Source organism: Dendrobates tinctorius, unplaced genomic scaffold, assembly GCF_039654945.1.
Source record: "Dendrobates tinctorius isolate UK_male_01 unplaced genomic scaffold, ASM3965494v1 ptg000366l, whole genome shotgun sequence".
NCBI classification, from domain to species: domain Eukaryota; kingdom Metazoa; phylum Chordata; class Amphibia; order Anura; family Dendrobatidae; genus Dendrobates; species Dendrobates tinctorius.
This window is the reverse complement of record NW_027362032.1, coordinates 4,554,397-4,581,989: the sequence shown is the minus strand read 5'-3', so window position 1 is coordinate 4,581,989 and position 27,593 is coordinate 4,554,397. Positions and strand designations below refer to the sequence as shown.

At 45.0% G+C, this 27,593-nt stretch overlaps 1 pseudogene; it reads right to left on the bottom strand.

Moving 5' to 3' along the window:
• The window catches only part of LOC141075646 (uncharacterized), a 60,322-nt pseudogene that overhangs the window by 23,927 nt on the left and 8,802 nt on the right, over window positions 1–27,593 (bottom strand).

The following is a 27,593-nucleotide window of genomic DNA, read 5'->3' as shown; positions in this document are numbered from 1 at the left end:
AAAGCAAGGAGTGGTGGGCTATAGGGAAACTCAAAAGGGATACAGAATCCTACCCCCAGAGACCAACACAGCAACAATCAGCAGAGATGTAGTGACTGATGAAAACTCTGTATTGCTCAAATTCCATGATGTTACACGAGTTGTTGAACCTAAGAATCAAGAACAAGAATCTAAATCACCAAACCCAGATACCGTAATGGAAAACACTGAAGTGTAGATAAGCTCTGAAGCCACAAAGGAAGACACGGAAAAACCAAGTCAACCTCCAGGCAGGAGATCAGAAAGGCCAAACAAAGGTATCCCAGCTAGATGACTTTCTTATATGGTCAGAACTCTTCCTGAACCAGAGCCACAGTCATGGCAAGAGATGCAAAAACTGCCAGTCCACAAGAAGCAGAAGTGGATAAATGCTGCTAATGAAGAGATGGAGTCCCTTCACTAACTCCAGACATGGGAACTTCCTGAGCTACCACAAGGAAAAAGAGCTATCGGATGTAAGTGGGTCTTCAAAAACAAATATGACTCAGAAGGTAGCGTTCACCGGTTTAAGGCAAGATTGGTCACAAAAGGGTACTCGCAAAAGTATGGTGAAGATTATGATGCTACATAATCTTGACGCAAACCACATTCAGAACTTTAATGTCCGTAGCTGCAGTTCAGCAGATGACAGTGAGACATTTTGACATCAAAACAGCCTTCCTACATGGTGACAATGATAAATCCACCCGAGGAAGGCAGCGATCCGCTGTTGAAACGCGTAGAGGTCTAATAAAAGGCTGTTCACTATCTACTTATTGCAGTGTGCTCTATTGCCATAGTGCTCCTCAAACTGACCACATACCATTTTTTCCCTAAAAAATACATGGTGACATTGAAGAAGAGTTGTACATGAGCCAACCCAAGGGGTATATTAAAAAGGGTGAAGAATTGCCTGAGGAGGTGGTGATGGCGAACTTAGTCGAGGGGTTGAAGAGAGGCCTGGATGTCTTCCTGGAGTGTAACAATATTGTGTCATACAGTTATTAGGTTCTTTAGAAGGACGTAGATCTGGAGATTTATTCTGATGTAATATAAGCTGAACTGGATGGACACATGGCTTTTTTCGGCCTTGCTAACTATGTTACTTTGGTTAAGAGCACCTTGTTTGTAAAATGCAAAAATCTCTCTATGGACTTAAGCAGTCGGCAAGAGCTTGGAACTCAAAAATGAACAAAGTCTTGATGGATGAAAGATTTAAAAGATCTCAAGCTGATCCATGTTTGTATAAGAAAAATGTAACGAAGGAGTGGATGTATTTTCTCCTATATGTAGACGATGTAATCATATCTTATCAAGATGAAAAAGAAATTGCAAGGCTAGGTGAAATTCCCAACCAGCACTTTGAGACTAAGGACCTTGAAAATATGACATATTATTTGGGAATTCAAATCCATAGATAGGAAGATGGGAGTTTTCTTCTCAACCAAAGCTCTAAAATTTCCACAATCCTAAACCAGTTTGGAATGTCAGAAGCCAAAGGCTGAGAGTTACAGACAAGCAGTGGGGGAGCTTCTGTACATAGCAACCACAACTTGTCTGGATATCACAGCCACAGTCGGAATTCTCTGTCGACATGTAAGCGAGCCACGCCAGAGAGACTGGAATGCAATTAAGAGAATGCTTCAATATCTTAAAGAAACTCAAAGGTTAAATGTTAAGATATCTGCATCAGGAGATCTCACACTCAAAGGTTATGTGGATGCAAATTGGAGATTCAAGTGATCGAAAATCAACAAGTGGTTACTTGTTCAAGTTAGGAGCAAATTCAATTTCTTAGTCCAGCAGAAAACAAGTGTCAGCCGCATTATCTTCTACAGAAGCAGAATATATGTCTGCTGCTTATGCTTATGTAATTTGGTTGAAACAACTTTTGGAAGATTTCGGCAAGCCATTAGCTCAACCAACAGTTACCTTGCCAGCAGTAAGAAGATTAGTGCAAGGACTAAGCACATCGATGTAAAACATCACCACTTACGTGACTTAGTAGAACGTAGTGTACTCCAGTTTGATTATTGCGAGTCTGACAAGATGATAGCTGATAGCATGACAAAGCCATTATCAAGAGCCAAGTTTGTGGACTTCAGAACCGCAATGGGAAAAACAGGATAAGTAGTTGTTGAGTGGGGGTGTATGAGTGTTTGGTTGCTAGTTTTGTATGCTGTTTATAAAGTTTAAAAAAAACTCTCAGAGGCTCACACAGGGAGAGCATGAGACTGTATTTCCTGTTGAGTCTGTGTATGAAAGAAGCAGCCTGCTGTAGATGCTGCACAGATAGAGACACGCAAATGATTTATTCCTGATCTATTAAGCTTATCATATATTGTTCCTGATTGTTCCTGAATAAACAAGTTCTGTTGTCACACGCTTGGTCAGAATCGTGAGTAATCCGCTGCCAACACAAGTTCTGTGATGTATTAAGAGAAGTATAGAGTCTACATCACGTCAAATAATTATGCTCATCTTCTCCTTCTTGATCAGATCTCTTCTGGAACACTATGTCCAGTTCTGGGCACCAAAGTTAAAAAAAAACATTGTCAAGCGAGAGCAAGTTCAGAGAAGAGCTACAAGGATGGTGAGATAAAACAAGGCTGAGCACAAGACCTTCACAGCCGTCTACACATCATAGGGGAGATCTCCTGACACCTTCTCTCCATCTACCTGATGATCCTGAGGAGCACTGGGGTCTTCTTCTTTACAGTCCTGTGGAAGAAGAGGATGGGGACATCTCTCTGGTGTTATCCTCTTACTGGATAGATCTGGAGGAAACACATACAGGGACTGAATTAATTCTCTACATACAGATAATTATAGGCCATGTGTATTTAGTCCTGTCTATTACCTGGTGATGTGAGGGGCTGGGGAACCTCCATTATGACGTTCTTATACAGATCTTTGTGTCCTTCAAAATACTCCCACTCCTCCATGGAGAAATAGACAGCGACATCCTGACACCTTATAGGAACCTGTCACATACAATGATACTGTCATCCCCCCCGATCCCTTCAAAGTGTTACTGTATAATGTCCCAGCATTCCCAGCAGTGTCACCTCTCCAGTCAGCAGCTCAATCATCTTGTAGATGAGTTCTAGGATCTTCTGGTCATTGATGTCCTCATGGATCAGGGGGTGAGGTGGAGGCCCCATGATTGGGCTCAGTGATCTTCCCCATCCCTCAGACACAGGGTCCTGACAGCGATCACTAGAGGTCTTCTTCACCACTGTGTAATCCTGGTAATGGAGAGACACATTAATAAATCTCACTACAGACATTTCCAGAGTCCTCATCTCTCCAGTTCTGTCCATCTGTTATTCCCATAGATAAGAATGATGTAATGTGACGTCATCAGAATCTCTCACCTCTCCAGTGAGACAGAAGAGGATCTCTAGGGTGAGGTGTAACATCCTCTCCGCCATCTTGTCTCTGTCCATATCCATCTTTGATGGGTAAATCAGGAAAATTCTCTTTTGTAGAAGATCTTCACTGAGAGGATCCGATATTGTAGAGACCTGAATGAGAAGAAGATGATCCAATATGACATCATAAGAATCCTGTGTAATAATACAATTACTGGAGACAATAAGGGAAACATATGACGAGATTTATTATTTTACAGTATTTAGTTTTCTTCCCTGACATCTACCACTGCCTCTTGCTTCATATGGAAGGACATGCTGCCCAAGGTTTCTCCCGATAGGTGCCATTCCCCTGATGAATCATACCTTTGAAGAAACGCGTCGGGAGGCACCCAGGGTCAGTCCAGGGCTGGCTAGACATTAAGGGTCAGCTGTGGACTGCTCTTGTAAGGGCAGGAGTCTTTGGGGACCAGGGTCAGCCAAGATAACAGGGACTGACAGGGATAAATTCCCCACTTAAGTTATTGCATTTTGGAAATTGCCCCCCACTGGGAATTTATCTACAGGTAAAGGTACAATTGTGTCTCCATGGGGGTTTTGCTCACAGCCCAACATCATGTGGCCCTCCAAAGAAATGCCACCCCACACCATTACTGACCCACTGCCAAACCGGTCATGCTGAAGGGTGTTGCAGGCAGCAGATCGCTCTCCACGGCGTCTCCAGACTCTGTCACGTCTGTCACATGCTCAGTGTGAACCTGCTTTCATCTGTGAAGAGCACAGGGCGCCAGTGGTGGATCTGCCAATCCTGGTGTTCTGTGGAAAATGCCAAGCGTCCTGTACGGTGTTGGGCTGTGAGCACAACCCCCATTTGTGGACGTCAGGCCCTCAGATCAACCTAATGGAGTCGGTTTCTAACCGTTTGTGCAGACACTTGCACATTTGTGGCCTGCTGAAGATCATTTTGCAGGGCTCCTCCTGTTCCTCCTTGCACAAAGGTGGAGGTAGTGGTCCTGCTGCTGGGTTGTTGCCCTCATACGGCCCCCTCCACATCTCCTGGATGTTACGCTGTTACGCTGCCAATTTTGGGGCTAAAGTCACATTTTTGTGAGGAAAAAAAGTAAAATTGTCATTTTTTCCTTCCACATTGCTTAAATCCCTGTTACACTGTCCGAATTCAGATATTGTCCTGGTCAGAAAGGAGAATACAGGGAGCGAAAGGGTTAATAGGACTCACAGGAGGAACCGGCCCATAAAGCAGAAGATCCAGGAGTGTCCGCCACATATATGACTGCTCTGTGCGCACAGGACCTGTGATGAGGTCACAGGAGGGGAGGAGTCAGGGGTCACATGATCAGGGGCCTCAGTGTGTGCAGGACTCAGTGTGCTGGAGCGCTCCCGATAATCAGCTGCGTGTGTCGCGCTGTGTGATAGTCACAGCACCTGCAAGGAGAGCGACACATGCAGCTGATTATCGGGAGCGCTCCAGGGATCCGGGGTCCCGATGCAGCTATTCGGTAAGCGATATTAGCCAATAACAACTTCTGCGACGATATTCGCTCATCTCTAGTAATACCAGGTCAAAGAAATTCACCAAACTTTTCATTAAGTTTAATAGTAAGACCCTATTAAATATTGAGCACCAGCGGGATGAACCTCTAAGATGACACATGTTCTTTGTATTTCAGGCAAAAATAATAATAAAATATATATATATAAATATATAGACTTTTTTACAATTTTATAATTGCAAAAAGAAAAAAGGGGCGATGCGAATGTGTCGCCCCTGAGGCTCAGTCTCCACAGAGGTACTGCACGTCCTCCTGAGGTGTGGTACCCCACCATCCAAATAAGGTGGAGACACCTGACCACACTCGAACACCTGCACCCCACACCACAAAGTAGTGTAGCAAAGCACCTTCGGCGGCTCCCTGCTTGGAGTATAGCAAAGCACCCATTGGTGGCTCCCTGCTTGGAACACGAAATGTGCTAGGAGGTGGGTGGAGTTAGTTTACATTACAGAGAGCGTGAAGAGTTGAGGATTGAGAAGTCAGTTGGTTAGAGAGTCAGAGAAAAGAAGATCCCCGGAGAGAGGGATAGATGGATGGAAGTGCTGCAGCAGATCCCAGTGACCTGGGTCTGCTGGCACAGGAAAGGAAGTGAGAGCAACAAAGACTGAAAGCCTGATTCTCCATAGAAAGGAAGATTAGTACGGAACGTGAGGAGTAAAAGAGAACAGAGGATGTGGGTTAGAAGAGAACCCTTCCTAGAAGTTCTAAGCGCAAGGCCGGGGCCTGGTCCCCGAGGTTGTATGGATACTAATGGTCCTGCAGCAGACACCGGAGGAATAGAAGTAATGACCACTTTATTCCCACACAAGACTTGGGGGCACAACAGCAACTGGATAGTAAGCCAGGACTTAGTAGCAAGGAGTCCCTGAAGCAGGCTACAGCTGTCTGCCGTACAAGTAGAGTTCATAAGAACATCGGACAGGAGGAACTCCAGTGTAACTCAGTACTAGGAGTACTTCATTTAAAGGCGCTATAAGAGGAGACGTTCAGAAAGGCACATGTTGGAGAGTGTTGGAAAGGAGTATTCCATCTGGCCTGGAGGTTGACTGAGTCTCTGACCCGGAGGACACGGCACGGAGGCAGGCACCTGTTTGTACAACAGACTGTGAGTAAAGCTTTGGAACTACATGCCCTGGTGTCCTCCACTCATTCCTGCGCCAACCTGCCCAGCACTGTCACATCCCTTGCGCCAGACACTACACCATCTACGTGTCACTTCACCTACTCTGCCCTGGGACTACAGCCCTGCCTGTGGAGGGCTATAACATCATTGCTGCACCACACCATCAGTCCCAGAGGATCTGTCTGCAGCGTCGGCTTACATCTCTATTGCCGAACACCACAGGTGGCGTCACAAACTATTCATCTAATCAACTAGATTCAACCATTCAATCCCTTTTTACATTGGGCGCCCAGGGCCACGGACCGGGTCACCGCTGCTGTGACACCTTCCCCTCTGAGTTACCGGCCCGGCACCGAGTAACCTACAGCCCTGGGAGGGCGACCCAACTTGGCGTCACGAACTGGATGACGAGACCCGATGCCATCGGGTTCTGTGTGACTAAGACTCAAACCTTTTGAAAATGTGCAGAAGACCCAATTTAATAGACTGTAAAATGAAAGCTAATATGGCTGCCGGCGCGGTAAAGAAGGGCGTGACAACATGGGTGGTCCTAAGAAAAGACCGCGAACTGTCCTGGGCCTCCTCTGTCTGAACTTCTATGCGACAGCAACATGGCCCATCCCCCGAGGGGTTCATATACTGGCCTGGTATGAAGGAGTTGGAAGAAGACGCCGCATTCAGAAGGAAGCGTGGGAAGTGGCAGGAAAAAAGCCCAGGAAGGTGGAAGAACGCCAGAATGCCATATTGGAAGGAGAAGGGAGGAGGCCTGTGGAGCGCGAGGAGGTCGAGCTAAATCTCCTCGGCGCAATGGCTGAAGGCTCCGACCCCACTTCTGAGATGAACCGCCGACAGCTGGAGGAGGAGATTACCCAGCTAACACACCATCTGTAGCTTAGGCAGGAGGCGTTATGGAGGATGAACTGGCAGCATGCCCCGGAGGGGCCTACACCCGCGGTACCCCAGTCACCGGTACCCGCTGTCGCTATACTTGATCCTCTCCAGGCAGACCCTGTGGAGCCTGCTGCCGCTGCCATACCATCGGCAGCATCTATCGTCCCTTCTCTGCCGTCACCGGTGGAGGAGTTGTATGAGACCCTGGGAGCTGAAGCGGAGGAAGAGGAGCTCCCTCCTGGACCTGACGCGGCCGCGCAGGTCCCACCAGAGACCCCGCAGACCGGGAGCCGCCAGTCATCCCATCGCCGTCTCCGATATCCACCCAGGGAGCCATAACTACCACCGCTGCCACCCGGACCCGCACAATGCCCGCACCGTTGCTGGAGCACCGCCAGGAGGCCCCAGGTATGTCTGATGTCCCTACACCTTGGAAGGCCTTGGGGTGTACCGCGGTCGCAGCGGCTGGCCAGGTCGTGCTAGATTTGGTCTGGGACCGGGATACCAGCCCCCGGGGGAACCATCTGAGCCCCTGGCAGTGGTGCCGCAGTCCACGGAGGGCAGAGGGCGGTCCCGGGAACAGGAAGAAGGGACAAGGGACTACTGTCAGGAAACCATCCATCAGCTGGCAGCCGAGCAGCGGGAGAGGGAACAGCGGAGGTTGGCTGTGTTGGGCCCTGATCTGGACCGCAAAGAGAGAGCCTGTTCTGGTCACTATGGGTCCCGGGATTCGGCAGGATGGGGCCAGGTTCTTAATGTGAACCATGAGCGGGGGTTCGGTTTTATCTGTGACCCCAAATGGATCTCCGATCTGTTCTTCAATCGGAGAGACGTGGTGGCCCATCTGAAAAAGGGGCACCCTGCTCGAAACCTGCAACCAAGGTGATTACGTGACTTTCACCCGGCATGAGGGGCTAAGGGGATGGTACGCCCTAAATATACACCGCATCCCAGAGGATTTCATTGCGGCCTACAGGCAGGAGAAGCCTGCTGTTCCTCCACCCACAGTGATCACCAAGACTGAGTTTGTACCGACCCCCATGTGCCAGGCTACAGTAACACCTGTCCCACAGCCTCAAGTCACCACCCCTGCTGTACCTCAGGCAGCATCATCAACCCACCAGGAGGTGGACACCCAGACAATCTCCCCTGGAAGCAGCCCAAGAAACCAGCTTCCAGAAACCCAGGAGGGGATCATTAGCAATAATCTTGATTTGAACTAACTTTTGTTGCCTAGGAGGGTATTAGCAAGTTTCCAGTTTTTCTATTTTTTCTATTTTTGATTATGATGCTTATTTGTTGATCCTGTTGTTGCCCCGTTTTATTGGCAGCGTTCTTTTATTACTTGAACTGAGAAGATCATGGACGCTGAATGATCCAGAACTGTAGTTGTAAATAGTTGCACCTCTTTAGGTGCTTTATCTTGGTTTTACATAGGAACCTCACCTTGGAACAAGGACTACCTCGTTATAGGGACATTTCAAGACATGATGGCTGGACCAATGTCTACTCTTTGCACTTATGGATAATGCTTAGTACTTTTGAACAAGAAACTAGAAAGTGATAATGTGTAGTAAAAGTATTAATGACAGAATTTATAGGGTTCAATTGAGAAAGAAATATAGAGAATGTTTTACAATATTTGAATAAAGATGTGAGAATTGAATAAAAGTATGCAGGTGACGAACCAGGTGTTGACGGTTGTCACTCATTAAGAAAGTAGAAAATGTGACAGATAACAAAGAAAAGAAATGTGATGCTAGAAAATGTGTTTCTCAAGCTGATAGTGAATTTGCTTCCATAGCACTTTAAATTAGGTAGCATAACTTTAAATATAGATAGACAGTTAAATTGTTTGCAACGTTCAAGAAACAGTGCCTCCCACATTGGGAAGTTTAGTATAAGACATGTTTATTATGCAATATAAAAATTTTGTATATTCCTGTATTGGTAACTGTGTTTACCTTGCAGCCCACGGACGTGCTGTGCTTAACGGGAGGTATGTGGCACCCATGAGGCTCAGTCGCCACAGAGTACGTGGGTTAGAAGAGAACCATTCTAAGCGCAAGGCGGGGGGCCCGGTCCCCGAGGTTGTATGGATACTAATGGTCCTGCAGCAGACACCGGAGGAATAGAAGTAGTGACCACTTTATTCCCACACAAGACTTGGGGGCACAACAGCAACTGGATAGTGAGCCGGGACTTAGTAGCAAGGAGTCCCCGAAGCAGGCTACAGCTGTCTGCCGTACAAGTAGAGTTAATAAGAACATCGGACAGGAGGAACTCCAGTGTAACTCAGTACTAGGAGTACTTCATTTAAAGGCGCTATAAGAGGAGACATTCAGAAAGGCACATGTTGGCGGAGTGTTGGAAAGGAGTATTCCATCTCGCCTGGAGGTTGACTGAGTCTCTGACCCGGAGGACACAGCACGGAGGCAGGCACCTGTTTGTACAACAGACTGTGAGTAAAGCTTTGGAACTACATGCCCTGGTGTCCTCCACTCATTCCTGCGCCAACCTGCTCAGCACTGCCACATCCATTGCGCCAGACACTACACCATCTACGTGTCACTTCACCTACTCTGCCCTGGGACTACAGCCCTGCCTGTGGAGGGCTATAACATCATTGCTGCACCACACCATCAGTCCCAGAGGATCTGTCTGCAGTGTCAGCTTACATCTCTATTGTCGAACACCACAGGTGGCATCACAAACTATTCATCTAATCAACTACATTCCACCATTCAATCCCCTTTTTACATTGGGCGCCCAGGGCCACGGACCGGGTCACCGCTGCTGTAACACCTTCCCTTCTGAGTTACTGGCCCAGTACCGAGTACCCCACAGCCCTGGGAGGGAGATCCACGAAACTTTGGGGACCCTTGGAGATTTGTGTACTGAGATAATTTTGACCAAGATTTCACACCTTAATTGGCTACAGTCTGAGGAAAGGGCTAAAAAGCCTTCACTAGACCCCTGTACAGCTGTATAATGAGGCCCAGGCTTTATAGTGAAGGGACAGGAGTGAGGGCTTGTTCCCAGGAGCTACAGTCTGAGGAAAGGGCTAAAAAGCCTTCACTAGACCCCTGTACAGCTGTATAATGAGGCCCAGGCTTTATAGTGAAGGGACAGGAGTGAGGGCTTGTTCCCAGGAGCTACAGTCTGAGGAAAGGGCTAAAAAGCCTTCACTAGACCCCTGTACAGCTGTATAATGAGGCCCAGGCTTTATAGTGAAGGGACAGGAGTGAGGGCCTGTTCCCAGGAGCTACAGTCTGAGGAAAGGGCTAAAAAGCCTTCACTAGACTCCTGTACAGCTGTATAATGAGGCCCAGGCTTTATAGTGAAGGGACAGGAGTGAGGGCCTGATCCCAGGAGCTACAGTCTGAGGAAAGGGCTAAAAAGCCTTCACTAGACCCCTGTACAGCTGTATAATGAGGCCCAGGCTTTATAGTGAAGAGACTGGAAGGAGAAAAGAGGGGAAAGGAGCCAGAAGAGCCGGACTGCCCATCACTAATCTGCAGAGCTGCACTCCACATATATGGCTGCTCTGTGCACAGGACCTGTGATGAGGTCACAGGAGGGGAGGAGTCAGGGGTCACATGATCTCCGGAGTGAAGACGCTCCATGGAGCCTTCTCCTCAGTCAGTGACATTCCCGCCATTATTCGCCCCTCACTACTGGCACAATTACCCCGCGCCGCCTTCTCTACACAGTGTTATGTGTGGAATGTAACGTGTGATTTCTCTGGAGGGAAATAGACCCCACACGAGGGAATTCTCACCAGTTACCGGCCGTCTACTATATGGCGGCATATGATTGTGCTATCGACTCCACACCAGGAGCTAAAATGCCCAAATCTCATTTATGTCTTTGGAATGTAAAAAAACGCCAACAAAGCACAAAATGTCAAAGTTCATGAGAAAGTCCGTCACACAAAGATAAATTATAGTTCATGAGAAAACAGAACACACTTACATACAATAATTATATTATAAAGCGCCTATGAATGAAGTGCGGTCACCTAAAAGAATGAATAAAAATATTCTGTATCTTTCGGACTATAAGCCGCACCGGACCATAAGACGCACCCCAAATATTCAGAAGGAAAATAGGGAAAAAGGTAATGTGTGAAATGGGGGTCTGTCCCACAGTCTGAATTCAGTAAACCCGGGGGGGATCGGCAGCGCTGGTGGAGCCGGGTCACAGGAGGTGTTCGGGGATCCGGCGATGATCTGACTGATCCCAGGCTGGTGCAGCAGGAGCCTCTGTAACATCTGTAATCTCACTGAGGCCATTTGGAGTAAGGGGGTTTAGTTTATAAATCCAGAAGATTTCTTCCCGATGTAGTTGTCCAATGCGATTCTGACCCTGTGGGGGAATCTCCTCTGTGGGGAATATTCTCAGTTGTGTGGAATCTTTCTTGTGTTTGATGGTGCAGTGACGTGAAAGCCCATGTTGGAGAAAACCCTATGGAGTATTGGAACGGAGTGAGTTCAGCCTTTTGTGGAGGGGTTGGGTCGTCCTTCCCACATATAATTTCTGGTATGAGCATATAATCACGTGTGTAACATAACTGGTGGAACATGACATGGGAGTTTTGATAGAGAAAATTTCACCAGTAGAAATAAGGGTGAATTCAGAGAGACCATGGCAGATCGAGTCACAGCAGAGGCAAGTTTTCAGATTGCATGTAATGAGTTTATTCGGGAGACAGGCGATTTTTAGCAAATCTTCCTTCTTCTCTTTTATGTTTCTTGGTGCTAGGACATTTTTCAATGATGGAGGTCTTCAAAATGTCAAAAAGGGATTGCTGGGTAATGTTTTTCCCACTCCAGCTGTCTGACATGCTCATGATGCTCCTGCAGAGGACGTGAGTAACTCAATATATCATCCAGGTAAACTACCGCAAATCTACCCATCGCTGAGAAAAAAAATGAGGTTTTCAAAGACTGCCGGAGCATTGTTTAATCTGAATGGCATCTCCAAATTTTCATTATGCCCCTCCGGTGTATTGAATGCGGCCTTCCATTCATCACCATTGTGTATACGTATAAGAGTAATCATAAGGAATTGAAAGAATTGTCACCCAGATCCTTCTTACAATTTTATTCCATGGTGAAACGTGACATCAAACCATATTAGAGTGCGGCGTGCAGGTAGCAGGGAGCTATACAGATGAGAGAGCCTGATGGACTACGGCCGTTTCGCACTTGCTTAGTGCTTCTACCGGTCCATGCTTGTCAGGGGGTTACATCACTTCCTTTTAACAAGGGTTAGGAAATGGTTAACTGAGAATTGCAAAACATTTACAGTGAGTACAGAGAAATGATTAATATAAAAAATGTAAAGAAATATAACATAGATCACAGCCACACAGACATATTCAATGTATCATTGAGGCCAAGGGGAACTTGTGCATCACAATCCACAATCCATGCTGCTTCTCTTGTTAGTAGTAATCTATTCTGGTCACCGCCTTGTACAGGATAATCAGCGGGCTCAATTCCTGCAGATCTCAGCACATTGGGGTCCGCATTATGGACCTCTCTTATATCATTAATGTCACAGATCCTTTCCCTGTGTAACTGAATGGAAATGTTCTCTGAGCCTGATGTGCCGCGGTCTAATAGTCTGGGCAATATAATAATTGTCCTGGGCAGTATATGACATAAAGCACTTGCTCTGTGCGGCCCGTGATTAGTTTCTCTACCGTCATCGCCCCGATCCTCAGATTTCTCCTGTAAGATGGAGATGACAGAAGGAGCAATCCCCACAATGGAAATGGCCTCTTGGGCGTCTTCCATGTAACCAGGTGACTTTATTGTTCTTCTCCTGGAATCTTTCCTGTAGCGATAAATCATCTAAGTCACCGCTTCTTCTAGAAGCAATCGAGGGTTGTTCTTTGCTGCTACGGCTAAATCTTTATCTCCTCACAAATGCCAATTCCTGTTTATCGCTGATTTTATTACATTCATATTGGGATTAGGTGTAAAAGTAACAATAAACCTTTTATTATCTCGTCCTTTTTTCTGCTCTTCCTCCTGGATCTTGTAACTAGACCCACATGGGTTCCTCCATCGCTCTAGCACAGTGTAATAATGTTGGCGGATGACCTCTGTGTAATAAGTCATCTGTCAGGTCATTCGCTTGTTGTAGGAAACCTTCTTCTCTACTATTCATTGTTCTCAGCCTCAGATACCGGCTGTATGGTTGGCCTCTGTTAGTATGTTCCAGGTGCGCATTATTAGAATGGAGGGACATATTGATGGCTGCAGGTTTTTATAGGTGCTGGTTATTATTCTACCATCCACTATTTTATTATTCACATCTGAGAAATCTAAGTTATTCTGTCCAAATTGTGAATAAATCTCATATTAACCTTATTCTCCTCCTTAAATATTTAATGAAATCATTAACCCCTTTCTGTCCCAGCCCACACCAGAAACACATCATCCACATACCGGTGGTCCGCACGGAGGTGTCAGGTGGGGGTTTACACTATAAATATATTTATCTTCAAAGTCTGGCAAGAACAAATTAGTGAAACTGCAGCATCTGACGCCCCCATCGCTGTCCCCGTCATCTGGGTGACCAGCTGCCCCCAAAAGAGAAGGCCTTATGGGACAATATAACATTCAGGCTTTCCAGGATGAATCCAATATAGTCATCTGTTTCAGCAGTTTTTTCCATAGATTTTTTATTGCTTCCAGTCCTGTGATTTGTGGAATTCGTGCGTACAAGCTCCCGACGTCGATCAAAGCCAATTTATAACCCTCCTGCCAATCTATACCGGACACAGTTCTCTATAAATCTCCGGTGTCCTTGATGTGAGCAGGTGCTATTCTCAGTAATGGTCTCAGACACCGGTCTATAAATGTAGATAAAGATCCTGTTACTGATCCGACCCCGCACACTATCGGGCGGCCTGGTGGGGGCGCTGCGTCTTTGTGGACTTTAGGAATATAACACCAATGCGGCTTGTGTGGAAATTCAGGGAAGAGTTTCTCTGATATTAGACAATCGTCCCTTCTCTATGTGAAATCTCAGAGAAGATCTTAGTTGTTCCTTCTCGTTATTTGTGGGATCAGCGCTTGTTTTTCTCTGTGCTGCTCTCTGATCGCTGTCTTTCTGCTCCTTACTATATTGTCCATTGCTATTAACACTACATTATTGCCTTTATCGGCTTCTCTAATAACAGGATCTTGGCAGTTTTTATCTCCTTCGGTGCTCGCTGTTCTTTTTTGTTACATTATCTGTTGTTTTTGTACAGCACTGCCTGTGTGTCTTTTACCGCTCTGTAAAAAAACATAAAAACAATTAACCCGATCAGTAAACACCGGAAATAGAAAAAATGTGAGAATTGCCAAAATTACGTATTTATGGATGTCACAATTCCACAAAAAATGCTGTAACGAGCGATCACAATTGTACTAATAAAAACGTTATCTCGTCCTGCAGAAAATAATCCATCATACAGCTCCACCGGAGGAAAATAACAATGTTACGGGTCTCGGGAAATGGAGGAACTGCTCCAAAAATGTTTCTTTCCAAACCTCAGATTTTTTTCTCCACTAAAAGAATAATAAAACCTGGAGATGTTTGGTGTCGCCGTAATCATAGTGATGAGGAGAATCATATTACATGGTCAATTATACCACAAAATGTACAAAAACAATTCACAAATCAATGTCAGAATTGTTTTTTTCACAATTTCACCGCACTTGGAATTTTTCCTCGTCTTTGAGTACACTATGTGGTAAAATTAAGGGAGTCATTGAAAAGTACAACTCACCCCACAAACATCAAGCCTCATGTGTCTATGTGGCCAGAGAGAAAAGAGTTATGGCTCTGGGAAGAAGGGAAGGAAAAATGGAAACAAAAAAACGAAAATGGGCCGCAGCATGAAGGGGTTAATTGCGTCTTTCTGCCACTTACAGGGAAAGTTAGAAATTAGTTGTGTCAGGTCAGCGTTATGTTCATGGCTCCTGATTTAGAGGAGTTGACTATAAAACACATACCTGTGATTCCAGCTTACTCCGTGTCTCTGGCACCGATAGGGTCCTGGTTACCAATAGGGGGCGACTGGGAAAAGATCTGGTCACAATTAGAGACTAAATGGAACTGGCGATTAAATCCCTGACATCCCAATGGTGTAGATGAAGTTCTCCGCTTCTCCCCTTTCCTATAGGGGGTTTGGTGGAATTCGTTCTCTACACTCTTTATTACATAGAACAGTTTTCTCTGATCTCAATGTGTCTTATTTGTTTCTTATTTCCCCATAATACACCGGTCACAAGATCGCCGATCTGCACTTTACTCTCCGATGGTGACGATCCTCTAGACATCCGGACAGTCAGGAGTATTGGATCCCATCTGTGTCTCCCCACTATTCTAACAATGGACGCTCTCTCCGCCATCATTTCCTCCTCTATACGGTTATTACGGGGAATGACGCTGTGATGACTTCTCTTCTGGGAGAGACACAGATCACAGGTGACTAATATTGCAGTGTGAATAGACACTTATATTTCCGGTATTTTTCTGCCCTTACATTGTGGGTTATGAGGTGTTTGGGGCTTGTTTTTTGTTCCGCCCTTTTCCTTTGTTGTTATCTTTCCAGTTGGTAATTGGGATTCTAATATAAGCCCATATATCCCGGGAAGTGTCAGGTGCTGGGATCTCATTATATTATTAATAACAATTTCATTCCCGATTATTCCCGTCATTTATTGCTCGTTACATTCTCTCTATATAATAACAGATTCCTCTTTGTTACACGTCCTAATACTGATCATTTATATCTCTATATTGTAGAGGAAACATTTCTAGGAGTGTATACACTTCACCACAAACACTTCCCATAGATTTTATTATCATCACTGTTATTAAGCTGCTTTTCTCTTTATATCTTTACCATATCACTGTTTATTCTCTTTTCTTACCCGTTGCACAGTTGCACTCTCACTGGTCACTTGGTGGGGTCACATTTGGCTCTTTTCACCTGCATTGTTTTGTTTCCGGATCCCCTCACTATCACTTTACCTGATTGATCGCTACCAGATGGCTTTATGCAGCATTATTCATCTTGGTCTTACCAACAGGCTTTCATCCTGATCCTCCTGCTTCACTGGGGAAGATGTGACCGGGGAACAGCCCCAATTCCTTTAGGAACACCCCCACTTTACCCCAGAGTTACTCCCCTTGCCTGGATTAGTGCAGGACCTTGGTGTGTTGGAAACACTTATCCGTACCCTCTGAGGAAGCTGACGTGGCGAAACGCCCGTAAGAGGGAATAGTGGTGACTCTGCCATCTTTCTCTGTACACTCCCGGCATGTCGTCTGTAGGAACTGTAATCTCCATCTCTTGTTAGGATGGTTCCTCCTTTACACTATATGGGCTGTGCTGTATTCCTGGGATATCCCATATAGCACTGGCTGCACTTTATATCTCCTATCTGTACTCCAGGGATGTAATGCGCTGTCAGCTCTGTATTCTCTCACTATTTATACCCTTTGCTCTGTGTCCTCTCATTATATAAGCTATTCATCTATAAGTGCACAGGATCTATTCCCCTTATACACTGATATCCAGTGATAGATCTACAATCCGGTTACATATATCTATGTATGGATTTATCTTACACTCAGTAAATACGGTGCACTTATCTCATCTCCCCCTTGATAGTGACGTTCTCTTAGGATACATGTTACTCTATGATGGCACTTTTGCACATGGCCACTAGATGGAGCTACAACATCTGACATTTGCCTGAATTTTTATCTCTACACATGGTTTACACAAATTATATTTTCTTGTGGTAACTCTATACTATTCACCATTAGAAGCTGTGTATTTCTGTAATTATCTGTATGTATACATGATTGATTACCACTTCTGTCTCTGTAAAAACAATCCCCTTTAACCCCTTTCTGACATTGGGTGTAAATGTACTTCCTCCCTTTGATGTGGGCTCCGGCGGTGAGCTCACATCTTTTCCGGCACATGTCAGCTGTTTTGAACAGCTGCCATTTTCCCCTAACAGCCTCTGACAGCGGCATTTAATGCACACTTCCAGCAAGTGCACCGGAAATCCCGCCCATCGGTGACCCCGTCACATGATCATGGGTCACCGATGGGTTGGCATGACAACCAGAGGCCTCCAGCAGACCTCTATGCTTGTCACTGCCGGAATGCTATAAGCGCCACCCACTAGCCAAAACCGCATGAACCAGGGATCGTCCCACAGAACTCCCGCTCTCCTATTAACACGGGCATAAAGCTACTCAGACAACACAGGGTGACGGTAAAACAGTGTGGGCAATGCTTTATTGTACCACAGAACAGGCAGATAACACATAGAACAGTCCCCGCACAGGACCCAAGATGGGGCACATTACAGAGTCTCACCCTCCACTGACCCACTGGGATAATGGCTGCTGTGACTTCAGATCTTCCAGGGTCACTACCCCACCTGTGGCACACACACAAAGAGGAGGTAATAACAAGCGTAGGAAGATCACAGTCCATACAAGGTACAAGGCCAGTTGATCCAAAGATCACAACCTGGCTTCTCCAAACGTATCCATGGTTCAGTGATGGTCAATGGAGCAGATCTGTATTCTTCCAACCGAGGCTGAAAACCCCTAGGTTGTTTCCTGTAGAATGATAGATCCGTGTCCCTTGTGATGATGTTGTGGCTGCTGTCTTGTCTCTTGTCCTTTGGATGTATGGATGTCTTGGCAGAATCTGTCTGGCTGTTTCTCTCTCTCAGTCTCTTTATACAGAGGCATGTAACCTATTTTTAGACTTAACAAGTGTCCCTCATTCAGCATTTACATAAAGGGTAAGAATGGAGATGAGATTATTATAGCATTACTTGATTATTTAAACTATTTACATAGTTTTTCCTTCTATGGTTTAGAAGTCAACAGACTGGCTCCATAACACAATGTATAATTAGCATATAGCAAACATCACTAGTGATCAAGGATCACTAGTCAATATTAAAGTCAATATTACTGGCTTACACAAACAAAAGTCTGTTTTCTTGACCAACCAGAAATCTACACTTAAATTTAAACCCAACATACAGATAACATTCTATTATTCTTCGTTTGCTAAAAATAGTTGTTTGGTTAATTAACATAGAATGCTGTATGTCTTCACAATGCCAAAAATAAAAAAAGTTTTAAAAAATATTAAAAAAATATAAAAGTTCAAATTACACCCCTTTCAAAATAAAACAATAAAAAAATCACACATACACATATTTGTTATAGCAGCGTTCAGAATCGCCCGATCTATCAATATAAAAAAGAATTAACCCGATCGCTAAATGGCGTAACGAGAAAAAATGTCAAAACGCCAGAATTCCTTTTTTTGGTCGCCGCAACATTGCATTAAAATGCAATAAAGGACGACCAAAAGATCGTATCTGCACCAAAACGGTCTTCATTAAAAACGTCAGCTCGGCACACAAAAAATAAGCCTTCTCCCAACCCGAGATCATAAAAAATGGAGACGTGACGGGTATCGGAAAATGGTGCAATTCTTTTATACTTTACCTAATAAAGAGGAGTTATTTTTACTGATACAGTGGGTATGGAAAGTATTCAGACCCCTTTCAATTTTTCACTCTTTGTTTCATTGCAGCCATTTGGTAAATTCAAATTCATACTATCTATTCCTGACACTGGAGTGGCTTATAAACTTCCAAAGTATATAGTTTGAGGTCTGGGATCTGCCAACATGGGGCTAGTTTTCTGACTGTTTCGGATAATATGATACATGATTATAGTTTTCTTTTTAATTTAGTCTCGTTTGAATATAGGTCAATATTAAAGTCTCTTGATGAGTCGTCTTTGGTGAGGATGATTAAACCCGTAGAGATGAGAGGCTTGGAGAGTGAGTGTGTACACGTCACCTCACCCTATATACTGAACTGTGGGGTACATGTTTTTTCTATTAGTCACCTTCTGACTAACCTTCAGGGGGTGAATTATGGGTACAGTTTTATATTTGGTATTAATAAGGTTTAGTTTTATCCTTTTGTCAGCAAACATGAGGAATGACAAGAGACAACCCATTTAAGAAGATTCAATTTTGGTTAAAATTATTCAAACATGAACATAAAAAAGTCTTCTCCCCTATGTGACGTCTCTGATGTTTATTAACAGTTGATTTCCAAGTAAAATATTTGCCACATTAAGAAAATGAAAATGGCTTCTCCTCTGTGTGACTGCTCTGATGTCTAACAAGAAGCACTTTCTGGTTAAAACATTTCCCACATTCTGAACAGGAAATAGGCTTCTCCCCTGTGTGAGTTCTCTGGTGCTTAACACAATTTTATTTATTGCTAAAACATTACCAAAATTCTGAACAAGAAAAAGGCTTCTCCCTTGTGTGAGTTCTCTTGTGGGTAACAAAATTTGATTCATCTGCAAAACATTTCCCACATTCTGAACAAGAAAAAGGCTTCTCCCCCATGTGAGTTCTCTGGTGCTTAACACAATCTGATTTATTGCTAAAACATTTCCCACATTCTGAACATGAAAAAGGCTTCTCCCCTGTGTGAGTTCTCTGGTGGGTAACAAAATTTGATTTCTGTGCAAAACATTTCCCACATTCTAAACATGAAAAAGGCTTTTCCCCTGTGTGGATTCTCTGGTGCTTAACACAATCTGATTTATTGTTAAAACATTTCCCACATTCTGAACATGAAAAAGGCTTCTCCCCTGTGTGAATTCTCTGGTGCTTAACACAATCTGATTTATTGCTAAAACATTTCCCACATTCTGAACATGAAAAAGGCTTGTCCCCTGTGTGAGTTCTCTTGTGGGTAACAAAATTTGATTCATCTGCAAAACATTTCCCACATTCCGAACATGAAAAAGGCTTCTCCCCTGTGTGAGTTCTCTGGTGCTTAACACAATCTGATTTATTGCTAAAACATTTCCCACATTCTGAACAGGAAAAAGGCTTGTCCCCTGTGTGAGTTCTCTGGTGGGTAACAAAATTTGATTTCTGTGCAAAACATTTCCCACATTCTAGACATGAAAAAGGCTTCTCGCCTGTGTGGATTCTCTGGTGCTTAACACAATCTGATTTATTGTTAAAACATTTCCCACATTCTGAACAGGAAAAAGGCTTCTCCCCTGTGTGAATTCTCTGGTGCTTAACACAATCTGATTTATTGCTAAAACATTTCCCACATTCTGAACATGAAAAAGGCTTGTCCCCTGTGTGAGTTCTCTTGTGGGTAACAAAATTTGATTCATCTGCAAAACATTTCCCACATTCCGAACATGAAAAAGGCTTCTCCCCTGTGTGAGTTCTCTGGTGCTTAACACAATCTGATTTATTGCTAAAACATTTCCCACATTCTGAACAGGAAAAAGGCTTGTCCCCTGTGTGAGTTCTCTGGTGGGTAACAAAATTTGATTTCTGTGCAAAACATTTCCCACATTCTAGACATGAAAAAGGCTTCTCTCCTGTGTGGATTCTATGGTGCTTAACACAATCTGATTTATTGTTAAAACATTTCCCACATTCTGAACAGGAAAAAGGCTTCTCCCCTGTGTGAGTTCTTTGGTGGATAACAAAAATTGATTTCTGTGCAAAATATTTCCCACATTCTGAACATGAAAATGGCTTCTTTGCTTTAGGAGCAGTTTGTTTTTTATTGCCTCTTTGGCGAATTTGATTTTCCTTAGTAGTCGGATCTTTGCTGTAAATGGATGATGATATATCTGGAGTAATGGCATTCACTTCAGTTGTATCTTGTAGGATCTCAAGATCATCAGATTTAAAAATTGAAGATGTCAGCTGTCCCTCTGATCTCTTGGTACAGTTATCTGATAAGATAAAAAAACAATTATTTTTTAATAAAATATCCTTGAGTTTTATATTTTTGAACATTTCTACTTAAACTGTCCATAAAAATGGCAAGCTATGTAAAAAACTTTAATTATTTACCAAGACAATGACAGTTCACAGTCTAATAGAAAACCTTGTTGGATGAGCCAGTAGTGTGCGGTGTTCAACTGTTGGTTCATTCTGCCTCCCAAATATCGAATAAAAAGAAACCAATCAATGTTATGTAGGCGAAAATAATACCAATTCTCATCTCACAAAAAACAAGTCCCCACTCAGGTCCATCATCTGTCAATGGAAAAACAGAGGTTCCCACACTATTAGTGACTCAAAGGCTGTTGAAAAGCAACAAGGTTTCCATAAACCAATCCAGCAAAATCCGCTCTCACTTCGGAGTCTTGCAGTGTGCGCAAACAACATTTAGGATCCCTGTATTTAGCAATATTATAGTGAGAAGAATCCACTTAATATTTGGTGTGTGTCTCCTGGAGCACAATCTGGGCACTATGTGCTGGGTAATAAAATGGCAAATGTGTAATTTTCACTCTCCAACATCCACCGCGTGTTAATTTCCAGAAAGTGGCTGTGGAGTCAAAATATTCACTGCTCCTAAGGATTATAACCCTCAGTGACTTAATTTATAAAATGGAATCACTTTATGGGGATTTCGACTATTCTGGTTTTCTGTCATTTAGTTACATTAGGGCTTCTGCATATGGTGTGTCCAATCTCATCTGGGATCTGTTCCTGCTGTCCAGTTGGAGTAATCTGCTCCCTACTCCAGCCAATTGGAAAGTACTATAGGGAGAAGAATCCACTTAATATTTGGTGTGTGTCTCCTGGCGCACAATCTGGGCACTATGTGCTGGGTAATAAAATGGCAAATGTGTAATTTTTCACTCTCCAAGATCCACTGTGTTAATTTCCAGAAAGTGGCTTTGGATTATAACTGTCAGGATCCTGTCAGCGTCCTACAACTGCAGATGATGTGATGTACCTACTGCAGGAATACTTTAGTAGAGGAAAGGAAAACGCAGGTCAGACAAGCAGAAGTCATACACGAGAGGGCGGTGCGGTACCAAAGGGACGAGCAGAGAATAGTCAAGTCACAAGCTGAGAGTCATACACGAGAGAGAGGTGCGGTACAAAAGGGACAGGCAGAACTCGTAACAGGGACAGAACCGGATCAAAACCAAACAAGCAACAAGTTATCAGGCACAAGGCATACGTACACAAGGGGTCAACTAACTCAGCCGAGGGCAGGAGTATAACTGACAACGGACCTAGGTCAAGTGAGCATTAAATAACCGCCCTCTGCCAGAGAGGCAGAAACAATTAACCCCCTGTCTGACCAGGACGGGCCAAAGCGAAACCCCGTCATGGATCATGACAGTACCCTCCTCTCAATGGGGGGCCACTGGACCCCCAGGTCTCTCAGGATACTTGGCGTGAAAGGCCTGGACCAACCGATCCACATGAACCGATCGAGCAGGAACCCACGACCGTTCTTCAGGACCATAGCCTTTCCAATGTACCAGATACTGAAGGGCATGACGGACCAACCTAGAGTCGACAATTCATTCCACCTCGCACTCAGACTGCCCGTCTACCAAAACCGGTGGCGGGGAAGCTGATGATCCCTCCCCACCGGACCTCACAGGTTTCAAAAGGGCCCTATGGAAAACATTGGGGATCCGTAGAGATGGCGGGAGACGTAACAGAAAAGCCACCGGGTTAACCGCTTCTATAATTTCATAGGGACCAATAAATTTAGGTCCAAGCTTCGCAGAGGGGACCTTGAGCCTTATATTATTGGTAGATAACCATACCTTATCCCCAATCTGAAACACCGGTCCCACGGATCATTTTTTGTCTGCAAAAAATTTAAATTTATCCTGGGCCTTCGCAATGTTACTCTGGACCTCCCGCCATACCTCCCCCAACCGCTGGATAGTCTCATCCGCCCCAGGACACCCAGAGTTCAAACGGGAAAATTCTCCAAAATGTGGATGAAACCCATAATTGCAGAAAAAGGGAGATGTACCCGTAGACTGGTTAATGCGGTTGTTAAACGCAAACTCGGCCAACGGTAACACAGAACACCAATCATCCTGTCAGGCTGAGGTCAAGCAACGCAGAATTTGCTCCAGAGACTGATTGGTCCTCTCGGTCTGCCCATTAGTCTCTGGATGATAAGCGGATGAAAAGGACAGACCAATACCCAACCTCTTACAAAAAGCCCTCCAAAATCAGGAAACAAATTGCACTCCTCTATCAGACACCACATTCAAGGGTACACCATGCAACCGCACCACATGCTCAACAAACAATCTGGACAATGTTTCCGCATTAGGTAGAGCTGCCAAAGGTACAAAATGTGCCTGCTTACTAAACCTGTCCACCACAACCCAAGCGACGGCATTACCCTTGGAGGGGGGAAGGTTGGTGATGAAATCCATGGACAAATGCGTCCATGGTCTCTCAGGAATTGGCAGTGGTACCAATTCCCCGGCCGGTTATGGGTGGTTTTTGCACGGGCACAAACATCACATGCAGACACATATTCCCCAACATCAGAGGCTAAAGAAGACCACCAAAATACTCTAGCAATGGCCTTCTGGGTAGCCGAGAACCCTGGATGTCCACCCAGAACTGAGTCATGGAACTCCCGGAGGACCTTGAGACAAAACTGAGCTGGCACAAAAAGTTTATCCACCGGCTTAGCCGGAGGTGCAAGAGACTGGACTTCCCAAATCTCCCGTTCCAACATATTAGAGACACCTGCCACCACCACCCCAGGCTGAAGAATGGAGGATGGAGGTTCGGGGGGGGGGACACCGGATCTAGACTGCGTGACAAGGCATCAGCTCTGACATTTTTGGATCCTGGCAGAAAAGTGATCGAGAAGTTGAATCGGGAAAAAAAAGGGACCATCTAGCCTGTCTGGGAGTCAACCTTTTAGCTGACTCAATGTAAGCTAGGATTTTGTGATCCGTAATTACGGTTATAGGATGGACAGCCCCCTCCAAAAAATGCCTCCATTCTTCAAAGGTCAACTTTACGACCAGAAGTTCTCGATTCCCAACATCATAGTTCCTCTCCGCGGGGGGAGAATTTCTTTGAGAAAAAGGCGCAAGGTCTCAAATTGGTCAAAGTGGCGGGTCCCTGGGACAATACCGCCCCCACCCCCACCTCTGAGGCATCTACCTCAACAATAAATGGTTCAGATGGGTCCGGTTGAATAAGAACCGGAGCAGACATGAAACATTTTTTCAAAAACTGAAACACCACTTTCGCTGCGGCTGACCAATTCTTGATATCGGCCCCCTTTTGAGTCATGTCTGTGAGGGGTTTAACCACCTGTGAGAACCCCCTTATAAACTTGCGATAATAATTGGCGAATCCTAGGAAATGCTGCAGAGCCTTCAAATCACAAGGTTGAACCCACTCGACAATGGCCTGCACCTTATTAGGATCCATGCGAAACCCTTCAGCAGACACAATGAACCCCAGAAAAGACAGCTCCTGAACAAAAAATAAACATTTCTCCAGTTTAGCAAAGAGACAGTTCTCCTGAAGTCTTTGGAGAACTGCCTGAACATGACCAATGTGAGCCTGTTTATCAGGAGAGTAGATCAATATGTCATCCAAATACACCACCATAAACCATCCAATAAAATCAGAGAACACATGATTTATGAAATTTTGGAAGACCGCTGGAGCATTGGTCAGACCGAAAGGCATGACCAAATTTTCAAACAACCCTTCAGTAGTGAGAAAAGCAGTTTTCCACTCATCTCCATCTCGGACTCGGATAAGGTTATACACTCCCCGTAGATCTAATTTCGAAAACCACTTAGCTCCGGACAACTGGTTGCATAAATTAGGAATAAGTGGGAGGTATACGTATTTCTCACATTTATCTTATTTAACTCACGGAAATCGAGGCATGGGTGTAAACCACCGTCTTTTTTCTTTACAAAAAAGAACCCCGCCGCCACGGGAGAAACAGAAAGACGAATGTGTCCCTTACGGAGACTCTCGGAAATGTATTCCTTCATCGCAGCCCGTTCTGGACCCGAAAGGTTATACAAGCGGGCCTTGGGCAATTTAGCACCTGGAACCAGGTCAATGGCACAATCAAAAGGGCGGTGTGGTCGTAAAACCTCAGCCTCTTTTTCGGAGAAAACATCCGTATAGTCTTTTAGGCACTCCGGAATACCTTCCAGACCCACGGACGACACAAGACATAGTAACCAGACATTTTTCAGAACAATAGGGACCCCATTTAACAATGTCCCGAGATTCCCAATTAATCACAGGATTATGTAATTGTAACCAGGGGAACCCCAACACCAGTCCAGCAGGCAGGTTGTCCATAACAAAATATGAAATATGTTCCTGGTGTAAGGAACTCACTTTAAGGAGAAACTCTTCTGTACGAAATATGACATCATTTTTAGCCAGTGGTGTTTTGTTAATGCCAACAACGTGGATAGGAGTCTCCAGCCTAACTGTCCCTAACTTACACCTGGACATCAAGTCATAGTCAATAAAGTTCAACGACGATCCGCAATCCACGAAAGCAGAAGTGGGTGTGGAGACACTCCCACAACAAAGTTCCACTTGCAATAACATTTTTGAAAATGGAGAAAAAGATACCTGAGAGCCTGAGTGACCTCCACGACAATCACCCGGGCTCAGTCGCTTGCAGGTTGGTGGACAAGAAGGGCAATCCTTTTTCCAATGTCCGGAATCCCACAGAAAAAAAAGCACTTTCCCAAGTGCCGTTGTCTCTTTCCTTTCTCCTTGAAGTCGATGGTTCCCATCTCCATGGTTTCAAATGTAAGACTGGCTCCCCTTCCTTGAGAAAATAATGGGGTTTGAACCTGCATCATTCCCCTGGCCCGTAGCCTGCGATCCATTCAGACGGCTTGTGTCATAGCCTCCTCCAGGGAATCAGGCGGAGGGTGGAGAGCCAAGGCATCTTTCAGATGCTCAGACAGGCCTCTATGGAACAAACCCTGGAGGGCGGCATCATTCCAGCAGACCTCAGCAGCCCAGCGTCTGAACTCTGAGCAGAACCACTCGGCTGAGTGCTTCCCCTGACACACGCTCATCACCCTGTCCTCAGCCATACGCATCTGATCAGGCTCATCATAAATATGCCCCAAGGCCTCAAAAAATTCATCCACAGTCATACACTCAGGGGCAGTGGTATGAAGGGAGAAAGCCCAAACCTGGGGAGCTCCCCTTAACAGAGACATAATGACCCCCACTCTCTGACTTTCATCCCCAGAAGAGTATGGTCTCAATGAAAAAAAAAACTTACAGCCCTCCTTGAACACTTTGAATTCCCTTTTATCTCCAGAAAAAGAATCCGGTAACTTAATCGGAGATTCAGGGGAAATTACTGTAACCTCCCGAGCCCCTGATGACAAAACCCCCTGCACAGTGTCAGCGATCAGCTGCAGAGACTGAGCCAGGGCTAGTTGTTACCCCAGGAGTCTCTGAGACATCTGAGTCAGGTGCTTTAACTGCTCAAAAAGAGCGTGCATAGGATCCATCACACACATAGGAGAAAGGGAGCAGAAAACAAAAATGGTAACGGTCAGTTATAATATCAGGATCCTGTCAGCGTCGGTAACTGCCACGGCTCAGCAGGCTGACTTACCCACACTGTGGGAGAGCACGGGGACCAACACGGGAATGAAGGTTTAAACAGACAGGACCTGAGGCACGGAAAATATTAAGGAGTACCAGGACCTACGATCATGTGACGGTAGGGTCGGGGCTTAGCGTCCTAATACTGCAGATGATGTGCTGTACCTACTGCAGGAATACTTTAGAAGAGGAAAGAAAAATGCAGGTCAGACAAGCAGAAGTCTTACACGAGAGGGTGGTGCGGTACCAAAGGGACGAGCAGAGAATAGTCAAGTCACAAGCCGAGAGTCACACATGAGAGAGAGGTGCGGTACAAAAGGGACAGAACCGGATCAAAACCAAACAAGCAACAAGTTATCAGGCACAAGGCACACGTACACAAGGGGTCAACTAACTCAGCCGAGGGCAGGAGAATAACTGACACCGGACCTAGGTCAAGTGAGCATTAAATAGCCGCCCTCTGCCAGAGAGAGGCAGAAACAATTAACCCCGTCTGACCAGGACGGGCCAAAGCGAAATCCTGTCCTGGATCATGACAATAACCCTCAGTAAATTAATTTATAAAATGGAATCACTTTATGGGGATTTCTACTATTCTGGTTTTTGGTCATTTAGTTATATTAGAGCTTCTGCATATGATGTGTCCAATCTCATCTGGGATCTGTTCCTGCTGTCCAGCTGGAGTAATCTGCTCCCTACTTCAGCCAATTGGAAAGTACCACACTCTACTAAAGCTCAAAGCACATGGCCAGAATCTGCCAAATACAGCGCTGTTCTCCTCTGGTTCAGTCCTCTGTGCTCAGCTTGTGGCTTGTGTATTTGTTTCCTGTTGTGACCGTGGCCCGTTTACTGACTACTCTTGTGTCTTCTGATTCTGTATTCTGTCCTTCTGGTTCTGACCCAGCTACGTGACTATTCTTCTTGCCATCTAACACCACAGAATAGCAGGTAACACCATGGTCCAAGCCTAGGGGTCCCTGTGTAAGTCCAGATTCATGTAATGGCATTAAAGGGCGATGAGCAAGGCAATCCTTGGGATATGGAAAGCAGAGAAGATAGTGCCAAGCATGTTCATGGAG